General features: G+C 38.1%; 1 pseudogene; it reads left to right on the top strand.

Annotated features, from left to right (window-relative positions):
• Window positions 1-3415: 3415 nt before the first annotated feature.
• Window positions 3416-4350, top strand: LOC132405091 (RNA-binding protein 25-like; annotated as a pseudogene).
• The last annotated feature ends 5455 nt before the right edge of the window (window positions 4351-9805 follow it).

The raw sequence follows: 9805 nt of genomic DNA, 5'->3' as shown, positions 1-9805 counted from the left end.
GATGACATAATGGACCTCATCACACCAGAGGATATGTTCATCTGCCTTTATAGCATAGTAAAGCATGTCAACTTGTGAATGTGTTTGATAGGGACAAGTATCCTTGGAACTGGAGACTGACAGACACGATCCACTCTTCCTCACACGAGTGAAAGGGAAGCATTGTGAGATATCATGCTCTGGGCTACAGGTATGGAAGCAAAATGACCTGATGTGTTGGGAACTTTTTGTTTTAATCCAGACTAGTCTATAAGAATCATGAAGTAGATTTTATTAAGTGCATGGTCAAATGAGCTAGCAAATAGAATAGCATGGCAAGGGCTTACATGACAGTTACATCACCATGCAGCCCGGACACAAATTTCCAGCAGTCCAGAAAACTTGGCTGAGTGAAGTGAGCCATTCTTTCTCAAAGATGACTCATGAATCACCTCCAGTATTCACTTTTCTTCATAACTGCAGGGGCGGGACAACTTGGAAAATTGCTAACATAATAGATGCTTGTCATATGTTCTTTGGTATTTGAGATCTGTTAAATCATTTGCCACCTGGGGAGTTCTTCCATTTTCTGTCAATGAGTTTCAAAAGCAGTTGCTCTGTTGTTTTGAGTCACCCAGAATTGAAATTTACTCTTTTTACATGAGTAATCCTCAAATTGGTATCGCATCCAAAACATAATTAGACTGTTACAGAGATATCATAGAATCCTGGAGTCATAAGGCATGGAATGATACCTTTGAAATAATGAAGTAATTAGCCCCACTCCTCTTCACTACCATCTAGTTCAATGCAATAATTGACAATAAACTATACCTGAATAAGGAGAGGAACGTGCATCTAATGTCCCAGACTTAGTGCTAGGCTTTGAATGCAAACATTTGTTGGTTGATAGACAAGAGACAAAAAGATAAAGTTTAATGCATATTGTTTGGATTAGAGTATGACCAGAATATACCAAGGATTCATGCCCTTAGAAAAATTGCAGTGGTTTTTGACTCCAAAAACAGGAGAACTGGTTTTCAACTTTCCGTGATGCAAATTTAAGGAGTTGGAAAAAGAGCAAAATTGTGAGATATTTCAGGAAGAACAGAAATAAACAAGTTGAAGCAGCAGGCATAACAAACACACTTTATCACAGGGGTGTGCAAGCTCATACATTTGAGAGAAGACACAACATCATGTAGTTATTGCCCATCGTAGAAAACTTGCTTCAGATACATAATACTTCAGTAAAGTGTCTTTTGAAGGTAGACCTCAGTAGCATTTTGAGTTTTGTAAAAAGGTTAAGGTTAGTGAGGAAGGAAATAGGTAGAATGAGAGGGGCAGAGATGGGACACTGTCTATTGTTCTATGTAGCATTACAATTTCGGTAACTGAATTAACTCAGAACAAATCCAACAAAACCAAGCACCCATGAGATGCTGTGGAGCATCAGCAGCAGAAATGTGTAACACTCCAGTCTGTAAATTTCAACCCCCACTTTACTGTTACATTCAAAATATAGAATGATCCTAATTCAATGAGGAACATGGAAGGTGCAGTACCAAGTGCTGCGTACTTCAGTAATATTTGAATAATCATATAAATGTGATGTTTGTTTAAGTATTCTTTGTGGTTTACATAATGCACTGTGGGTTCTCTGTGAAGGATGTAAATGCCATATGTCATCATGACACCAAGAGATATTTACACACCTAATTTAAAGTGAAAATCTCCTTTGTTTTCATTTCAATTAGTTTGATGTTTTGGAGTTACAAAACATAACAGTGGTGACAAGGTAATCTCTAAACAAACTCAAAACAACTACCTGCCTGTTGAATGCTGTGAGAAGTTCAAGGTTAAAAAGGCGCAGCAAGTAATAGTCGAGTAACAAGAACACAGCGTACTTCAGAGCAGTATATTTTCTTCACAAAGGGAAAGATGATTGAATAAAAAATGGCAGAAAATGGAAGAATTCATTGATTCATAAACAGAGAATATTGGGTGATAATCATAAAAAAGGAGCGGAAATGACTGGCTACATCAAAAAGATTGATGCATTTGATTACACAAAAGATGATTGGAATATGTACAGGGAATGGATTTTAAAGCAAATGAAATAGCCAATGTGAAACAAGTACCAGTTTTGCTGAGTGCATTGGGTGGAAAAGCAGAGAGTTTGCTAAGGAATTTGACTGCTCCAATCAAACCAGCTGAAATGAGCTTTGATGATATCGTGGAAGTAATGTAGTTTGCTAATTGTTGTTTGCAGAACACTTTAGGTTTCATAATTGGAATCAAAAGGAAGGGGAGTCCATTTCAGCATATGTGACTGAATTGTCTGAGCATTGTCACTTCAGTAATGAGCTTATTGATGCACAGAGAGATTGTTCAGTTTGTGGACTCTTACAAGAAGTCATTCAAAACTGGCTCCTAACTGCACAAGTTACATTTAAAAGAGCAGTTGAAATAGCTGTATCAATGGAAACAGCAGACAGAAAGGCAATTGAGTTGCAGTCAGGAATGAAAGTGCAACTTGACGCAAACCTCTGCTCAGAACGTCTTGTCTCTCCCCTCATTCCACCAGCTTGTGCCTTTTGCTCAGCTGTAAACCTGGTTCATAATGAGTCGTCAAAGGGTTTCTTTTGCGGCGAATACCAGACACTGTCCCCTCCCAAAAACACCCATCACCATGCTCCTCAGTAGCAAGTTCAGAACGAGCATGAATAAAATTGCAGTGTCTAAACAGAAACCAGCTTGGCCAAACAAATTATGCTACCATTGGGCAGGGACTCACATACACCAGTCCAATGGAGATTTAAAGGCGAACCCTGAAGAAAATGCAACAAAGTGGGACACATACAAAGAACATTTTGGGCAAGCAAAAATAAGCGGACTGCAAAGGGAAGAGATAAAGCTAAAAAAAAAGTCAGTTGCAATTTCAAAAGGAGTACTAATTGAAATGCTGTTGATGAAAAATATGTTAATGGTGAGGGTGGCCTTAAGATATACCATGTGAAAACTAACATGAGACAAGTAATATGGTTTACACCAGAAGTGAGGGGTAAATTAATTGTAATAGAATTGCACACTGGCTTGACTGTTTCAGTCATTCCACAAATTGAGTTTGAATGTCATTTCAAAGATACTGAACTGACGTCTGCAGGTAGCCAATTAAGATCTTGTACTGGAGAAAAGATAACCCTGTGGGAATAACATTTGTAACAGTGGAACATTTCAACCAACAAGCCACATTAGGCTTGTATGTGGTTAAAAAAGGAGGACCAGTATTGTGGGGTCGTGAGTGCCTGAGACAACTACAACTGGACTGGGGTCCATCCACCATAAGCATATCAGATCCCCTGCAACATAATTAACAGAAAGTGAATTAAGAAAGGTAAAGGATGATACCACAACTGTCTCCACGCTATACGCCATGAACCATTGCCCAACAGAGAACAAACAGGTGTTGGTGTCAACCTTTGTGCCTCTGGTTGGAAAGCATATTGGACCATGGAAAGGCCATGCTGCTCGGAGGATTTATGAAATTGACAAAAGCAGTGGTCCGACTACAAAAGATTTTTATAGGCAACATATCTAAGAACGTTTATGATATGTTAATTGGGCAATTACTTGTGAAATGTGGCTTGGTTTTAAGTTGGAAGAGAGTTCAAAGAAGTTCAGTAAAGCTACAGGCATTCAGTTTTTGAGAGTATAAAGAACCAGAATCTACTCTGCATGCATTAAATTTAAGTGGGAGACAAAAAGCTGCTTGTAAAAGTAGATGCAGAGACCAAAGCCAGCTGGAAGACCAAAATGAAAGGAGCCAATGGAAATATAATAACAGAGGATTTATCAAAGGATGTTGTAGATGAGGAAACCAAAAGGAGAGATCAGATTGTAAAAGGAGTAATAGAAGGATTAATAAGAGAATTCTTCAGTGAACTAAATGCACTTTCCCAAGATCAAGATGCACATTCCAGAAAGAGAAAAAATGAAAACAAGAGGGGACAATAGCATTAATGCTATGGAAATGAAGGAGAATGAATGAGACCTCATTTCTCAAAAAATTAGCAAACTCAGAGATACAAAAAACTAGAAGAAAGAAAAGGAAGGTGAGATGAAGAAAGACATGTTGAAAAGAATAGATGAGATAAAGAGTGAGAAAGAGAAAGGCAGGAAAGAGAGAAGGAAAATGAGAAAGAAATAGAGCAGGAATGAGAGTGTGATCAGGTTCAGGTCTCTGAGCAAGGCTGTGATAGGGACCATGAGAAAATCAAGGATAAAGAAAGGAGATCGACCGAAAATGGAATCAAGAACAGGATAAAGAGAGAGAAAGAAGCCAGGACTGGAGAGAGAAGCAAGGATTGAAGTAGATCCAGAGAGAGAAAAGCCGAGAAAACCTATCAGAACCAGATCCTGCAGTCCCAGGGTCAACTCACACAACCACTACGGAGGAGACCTCGGAACCCGAGATTGTCTCACAGGCACAAATCTCTCCTATCAGAGTGAGCCCACTTGTTAGGAAAGATTTTATCCCTCAAGAGTAAGAAATCCGCCACACTGATTAAGTCTTCAGGCCTGAATGAGCCAATTTATAAATGTACTATGCTGTGAATGTCTATATAGTAGTTGTATTATACCGTATGCTATATATATATATAATTTGAGATGTATTCTACATTGAGTTGGAGTTTATAGCTAAGCAGGGAAGAGAGTTGAGTATTTAATATTTCAGTAATATTTGAGTAACATTGTAAATATATTGTTTGATTAAGCATTCTTCATTGTTGACATAATGCATTAAGTGTTGTCTATAAAGGTATGTAAATGGAATAAGTCATCACACAAACAAGTGATACATGTGCATGTCACTTAAAGTAAAAGTTTAACTAAGACTCACATCTCTCGGCTCCCTTGTTTTCCTGTTCAATTAGTTTAAAGTTTTGGAGTTACTAAACATAACACCATGCATATCTTAAAATGAGGAGTCCATCAGATAAAGCAGCAATACAGGACTTGATGCCTGATAAACATCAAAGATCACAATTAACATGAGAAGATGGCCCTCAGAACTTCTGCTGCCTCTTGTCTCTCATTCTTCTTCCATTAGAATCGCCTGAGATTTATCTTCTCTTTTGAAAATATCAAAAGAAAATAGAAGGACATATTGAGGCCATTGAAGAGTAAGAAAATTGACCCAGAAGCAATGAGAGAATTGCCGTACTACCGAGCTAGCATATTACAATAAAAATAACTAAATAGCCTGAAGAAGGGTGTCAGCCCGAAATGGCGATTAATGACTCATGTCCATAGATGCTGCCTGACCTGCAATAGTTCCTCCAGCATTTTGTGTGCATTGTTTTGGATTTTCAGCATCTGTAGACTTTCTTGTGTTAAAGTCACTCGATGGGGTATGTGCTTTACAATATGTTTTTTTAAAGAAAAGTAGTCTTAGTCATATTCTTTTCAGAAGGGTTTTGGTGTTCTCCTACTCTAGTCAGCGAGAAAGCAATGAAAGCAAATTTTAAGTCAGTCTTTACTGAAAATAGCAGGAAAGGAGAGGAAGGAAATTTGCCTGCAACAACATAGAACTTTAATGAATGCTCAGTATAGCTTGAAATTCTCAAATGAATATAATTGCTTTTAATGATTTGGAATGAGACTAGCTAACACTTCTCTGTATTTTATCATAATTTCATGGAAAAACATAAAACTCTTGTAGGGGCTTGATAAACAGCAAGAGCCTGTTTACTCTGACTTGAAGAGCATAAAAAAAAGGCTGATCAACTAGGACTGAGATGAATTATTTTTTCATCCAGAGAGTTGCAAATCTGAGAAATCTGAGGAATGTTCACTTCCTTTCTCCGTTAACTATTTTGGAAAAACTAAGCAATCCAAGAACCAATGGATAAGACCTATGCACAAATGGTGGAAGAAACAATTAGCAGAGGAAGGTAACTCCAAGAAAAAGCCTGATCTCCTATAGACTTTGAATCCAGCAAAGAAGTACAAAATATGAGAATGAAGTGTTTGTGACTGTATTCAGCCATTATATAGAATAGATGAGCATTCAGTTTCCAGTTGACAGCCCACCATTGCCGAAGCCATCCTTCACCAAATTTAAACAGCTCTACCTAATATCTAAGACTGAAAGCCAGTCTATGGGATCAGATACATCCTGGATTTCATCCAGAAAACCTGCTCTTCTAGCAAAGCTGCTCTAATACAGTTGCAAAACTGAGATTCACGTAATGATGGGAAAATTTCCCAAAGAATTTCCTGTTTGTAAGAAAGCAGGAAACTGTTGCCCAATCAACTTCCTCTGAACCAACAGGAACACAATGGAAGGTATTCACAGGGTGGTTTTCATTGGTATGTTGTCATTCCACTACTTCCTCAAGGAGACAGGCAATAAATGCCAGTCCTAATAAAAATATCCACACCTCAAGAATGAATTAATAGAAAGATGACTCTCTGAGGCAGATAAGTTGATATAATGACCTGTGATAATAATGACATTGTGATTGCTACAAGAGGATGTTGATAGATTAATTGAAATTACCCATTTTAGTAGGGCAAAAACAAATATATTACCTTAGTAAGAGAGATTGGAGAGCCCTGGCATGCAGAGGAATCCAAATATGAGTTAGTAAAGGCTATAATGCAGGTAGAATATGGAAATAGGCAATCTACCTCAAGGTTAGTTATTAGAGCATTCACAACCATAACAAGGATTAAGAGTGTGAAATACATCAAAATGCATTGCTGAATTTTACATTCAGTGATATAGAATTTTGTATTCTTGGTCATAGACACAAATAATAATAAGACTTTGAAACTGCAGAAAAGAAATCAAAGTTGCTTGAAATTGTCAACAGGTCAGGCAAAGTTTGTGGAAGCGAGAATATTGTTAATCTGAACGTATGAATATAAGCTTGAGCAGGAGCAACCTACCTAAGGCTATTCTGCCATCCAATAAATTAATGGCTGATGTGTTTGTAATGTTAACTCCACACACCCACCTACCAATAATAACCCTTCGCCCCTTGCTTATCAACTATTCATTTGCCTGTGTCTAAGTACTCTTCAAATTTTCTATGTCCACTAGCCTTCCATGGAGAAGTTTCTGAAGACTGACATACCTCTTAGAAAAAAGTAAATTTATCTGCCTTAAGCAGATGCGCCTTCCTTTTAAGCAAGAAGCTTGTCAAGCCTGATCCTCCCACCCATCCTCTCAAATCCATTTGGCATCTTGTAAGCTTCATACATGTTCCCTCTTCCTCTAAATGGCAGCAAATATAAACAGTCCAACCTTTCTTCTACAAGATAACGACTCCCCATTTTATGTATTTTTCCAATAGACTTTCACAGAAATGCTTCCAACATAAAATTTCTTCTTTAAATAAGACTAGTGCAATACACAACATGCCAGATATGTTCTCAATAAGACCCATTGTAGTGAAGCATAAAATCTCAAAGTTCAAAGAGTACAAATGAATTCCTGAGCAATAAATTACACTATTATGTTAATTTGTCTAATTTCATGCTATACTATATTATAGCCTTTTCCAGATCATATACCCAACTAAATGCAATCTCTTATTATTTATGTAACATGCATTTTTTATTTTTCCTGCCAAAATTGATGATTTTTCTTAAACTATCAATATCCCTTTGTACATTATGTTATCTTCATAACTTGCTTTACTTTCTATCCTGGATTAATTGCAAAATTAGAAACCAGACATCCAAATATTTTTTTTGGGTGTGTGCCCTACTCTGCCAGAGCTTGGCAACCACTTATTTTTTTCAAGTGGTTAGCTTGGAGGAAAGATTCTGTGAGTGGTCCCCCACGTCCTTCTCACAGCGTAGTTTTTTTTTACGAGGCCAAGTTGCAAGCTCGACACACAACCTGGCCTGGCTGGATTTGTACTCGGGATTTGAATTCGCTCCGGAGTCTGGTGCTTATGTCACTGTGCCAGCAGCCGGCCCAAGTAATTTATACAAACACTAAAAACATCAGGACTAAGTGTTGATCCCTATGGCAAGTAACTCATTATAACTTACTGACTAATACAAGCAATTTATTCCTGTTATTTCTTGTTAGTTAGCCAATGAGAGATTATTTAAATCCCTATAAAAAGAACAATAGAATAACCAGAGTAGTTCTGAAAATACTTGTCTGCAAATAGAGATGCACCTCAGGCTAAAATCTACTATTTAGCAAGTAACAAACACCAATGGAAAATGTATATCACAATGCATTACTTGGTCTTGCATTGCAGCTTATTTTAGCTTATTATATTCATTTTATCTAATAATAGTTTATACAAATAGGTTGTGAGTTGGGTGACACACACAAAATGCTGGAGGAGTAGGCCAGGCAGCATCTATAGTTAATGTTTCAGGGTGAGGCTCTTCATCGGTCCAGATGAAGGGTTTTGGCCTGAAACATCGTCTGTACTCTTTTCCATAGATGCTGCCTGGCCTGCTGAGTTTCTGCAGCATTTCATGCGTGTTGCTTGGATTTCCCGCATCTGCAGATTTTCTGTCGCTTGCGAGTTGGGTGAAGTGGCCAAATGTTTCTCTTTTGAAACTCAGTAGACAGGATTCAGTTAAAAACAATCAAGCAGCTAAAAAAAAAACAGTGTGTCATGCAGCGTAATATGATCAACACTTCCAACATTTTCGATTTTTAGTTTAGATTTTCAGCATCTACATTTTTGTTAGGTTTTCCTCAGACCACATTAACTGGCCATCAAATTGAAGAATTAGAACTAAATTCTTTTAAAAATCATCCGGCTGTACTACAAACTGGCTGAGCCCAGTTTCAAAGGAGCTGAAGAACCTACCAATGATAGTTCCTAAAATGGTGAATTCAATATTCTGCTTGACTTACATCAGTAAAAATAAGCCACAGAAATAAGGTGGGTGACACAATAGTATAGCAGGTAGCATAACACTTTACAATGTCACTGTTGAGGATTCAGTTCCCAATGCTCTCTGTAAGGAGTTTGTGCATTCTCCCCATGACCATGTGGGTTTCCTCTGGGTCCTCCAGTTTCTTCCTACATTCCAAAGACTTACAGTTTAAAGTTGGTAAATTGTGGGCATGCTATGTTGGCACCAGAAGCATAGCAACGCTTGTGGACTACTCCCAGTACATCTTCAGGCTGTGTTGGTTGTTGGTGCAAGTTATGTGTTTCACCATATACTTCAATGTTCAAGTAACAAATTAAGCTAATCTTAATCTTTATCTCTGCCTCCAAACCTCATCCACTGTCCTGCCTTATCTGGCTCAATCTGTACATCATCCTTTGTCCCTCCTTGGTCCAGTCCAGGAATCACCTCTGGCTGCTGTCTCTCTGTTCCCCTTCTTGGCTTCATACTGACTATTGCTCATCCCCACTCTCAGTCCAAATACAGGGGTTCAACCCAAAACATCAACTTGATTTCCCATTGACTTCAGTTTTATTTTGGTCTCTTGATCCCAGACTCACTTGTGGCTGCTTTTCTTCTCACTTCTGGAATGTTTGGTCTAAGGTTTTGGAGCTCAGTAAGTCTCTCAAGCTGACCAAGAGTTAGTGAGTGGTGTGCTTGCTACATAGGTGCCAAAAGCATGGCGACAGCTGTGGGCTGGCCCCAGCATATCCTCAGACCATGTCGGTTGTTGACCCAAATGACACTTTTCACTGTATGTTTTAATGTTTCGAAGTACACATGACAAATAAAGCTAATCTTTTAAGTTAAACTACTTTTCTAGACTTCAAAAGGATGAACCATGAATGCACAAATTCAGAAAATTAATTAAGTTCTCATCTCC

This window comes from Hypanus sabinus, chromosome 14 (assembly GCF_030144855.1).
Source record: "Hypanus sabinus isolate sHypSab1 chromosome 14, sHypSab1.hap1, whole genome shotgun sequence".
In the NCBI taxonomy this organism is placed as follows: Eukaryota; Metazoa; Chordata; class Chondrichthyes; order Myliobatiformes; family Dasyatidae; genus Hypanus; species Hypanus sabinus.
The sequence above is the reverse complement of the archived record's forward strand: the minus strand, read 5'-3'. Positions and strand labels throughout refer to the sequence as shown.